The 1,785-nt window shown below is 65.3% G+C and overlaps 1 protein-coding gene across 3 annotated transcripts in view; it reads right to left on the bottom strand.

Annotated features, from left to right (window-relative positions):
• The window catches only part of VGLL4 (vestigial like family member 4), a 142,396-nt gene extending 141,238 nt beyond the window's left edge, over positions 1-1,158 (bottom strand). For 2 of the 3 annotated variants that reach the window (XM_046641524.1, XM_046641526.1), the window contains exon 1: positions 820-1,158. The gene's annotated coding sequence lies outside the window, so the exon portion shown is untranslated. Of the gene's footprint in view, positions 1-410; positions 467-819 lie in introns of those variants that run through there. The other variant, XM_046641528.1, reaches the window with a different exon arrangement.
• Positions 1,159-1,785: the final 627 nt, after the last annotated feature.

Below are 1,785 nucleotides of genomic sequence, written 5' to 3'. Positions count from 1 at the left end.
CGCCGGGCAGGCTCCGCGGCGGCGCGAGCGCGGGAGCGCGAAGAATCCCTGGAATGAGGCGCCGCCCGCGCTCACCCGGGCTCGGCCGGGCTCCGCCAAGGCCCGCCCCCGGGCCCGCCCCTCCGCCTCGCAGGTGGGGGCCGCGGCCAGGTGAGCCGGCAGGAGGCGGGGGCGGCGTCCCGCGCCGGGAGAGGCTCCTCGCCCCGCCCGCCCGCTCACCCCGGCCGGCGGCGGACGCGTGGGTTGCGGCCCCGCCGAGGGCCTGGTGCGGCGCGGGGCCCCTGGCGGGAGGCGCCGGCCCAAGGGCGCGTGGAGCCGGCGCGCCGTGTGCACCCGGCATCTCACACAGTCTCGCCCGCGGGCCCAGCAGTGGAAACACGCCAGCAGTGCACACGCAAACCCAAACGAACCTGTCGTGCGCTCCCAGGACCTGCTGCTGTGGGCCGGGCGCGCGCCCCACATTCACACAGTAGGCTCACTGCCCCGGTGGACACGGCCCGCGTGACAGCGACGTCCCCGGGCGAGCCATACTGGGTACCCACGGGGCCTGCCGCCCCCGAACCGCCGCACACAGCCCGCTAGGTGCTAGCGCGTTGGAGCCGGACCTGCAGCCCACACCGTCCCCGCCGCGGGCACCGCCTGCCCGCGCGGCAGCCCCGGGGTCGCCGACCACGCCGCTCAGCGGCCGCGCCGCTCGCCGGTGCCTCCCGCCTCCCGGGCTCCGCGCTCCGCGGGGCGCCGACCTGGGCACCGCCTCACCCTCTCCTTCCCCACACACGCCCAGCCGCACTGCCCAGACAGGCCGGCGGCCACACGTACCTGAAGGGACAGGTCGCACTTGCTCGGGGAGGTGTGTGCTCAGGTGCCACGGCGATCAGAACCGCCGCTGCAGTCCGGGGCACTCCGACGCGGCTCGGCGTCCTCCCATCACAGCATTTTACACTCCACCACTGCACTTTCTCACACACACACACACACGCACACCAGGCGTTCGGCAGCCTCTTTCCTCCCCCTCCCTCGCCCGGAGGAGGAAGTCCTAGTAAATCAAAACAGTGTGGAAGGGAGGGAGCGGAGGAGGCAGGGAGCGAGCGCCGAGTGCAAAGAGCCCCTCCAGCCGCTCGCACACCAGCGTTTGCTGTGTTTGGCAAACTCCTGGAGTCCACAACCCCGTCTGCTCTGAAGTGTGCCCGGGGAAGGGCGGAGGGGAGGAGGTGAAACATTTCTAATTGGTGCAGGTTCTTATTACAGCAGCAGCGTAGACACGTGACCGCGAAAAGCAAAGGCCTGTCTTCAATTCTTTCCTGTCATTCTCTGGAGATTCGATGGCGGGGACAGGAGGGTGGAGGCCTGGTACGCCCCCGTCCCCGGCAGCCCTTGCCCCATTGTTTTCTCACACTGCCACAATTAAGAAAACATTGGCTTAACATATCCAGCCGCTAACTTCATAAAATAAATAGTCAGCGACTGGACTTCCTCTGGTTTTCTTTAAATGGCTTCATGTTGCTTGCCTTCTGGCTGTTCTCAAACCTCAGTCATTATTAGGAGCTCCTACTGTAGGGCTTTCCCGGGGAGAGGACTGCTGAGAGGGAAGGATGACAATAAAAACAAATACCAGCTAACATTAATGCTGGGCGCGGGATGCATGCACTTTTCAAACTTCTCCCAATTATTTCCTCATCCCATCATAGCAAGTCACAGCATATTATCTTTCTTGATCTTAGCCCCTGTTGGGTAGCAGGACAGGTATTAAAAGTTTCATTTTGGGGCCGACCAGTGGCCCAGCGG

This window comes from Equus quagga, chromosome 1, assembly GCF_021613505.1.
Source record: "Equus quagga isolate Etosha38 chromosome 1, UCLA_HA_Equagga_1.0, whole genome shotgun sequence".
Classification (NCBI taxonomy): domain Eukaryota; kingdom Metazoa; phylum Chordata; class Mammalia; order Perissodactyla; family Equidae; genus Equus; species Equus quagga.
The sequence above is the reverse complement of the archived record's forward strand: the minus strand, read 5'-3'. Positions and strand labels throughout refer to the sequence as shown.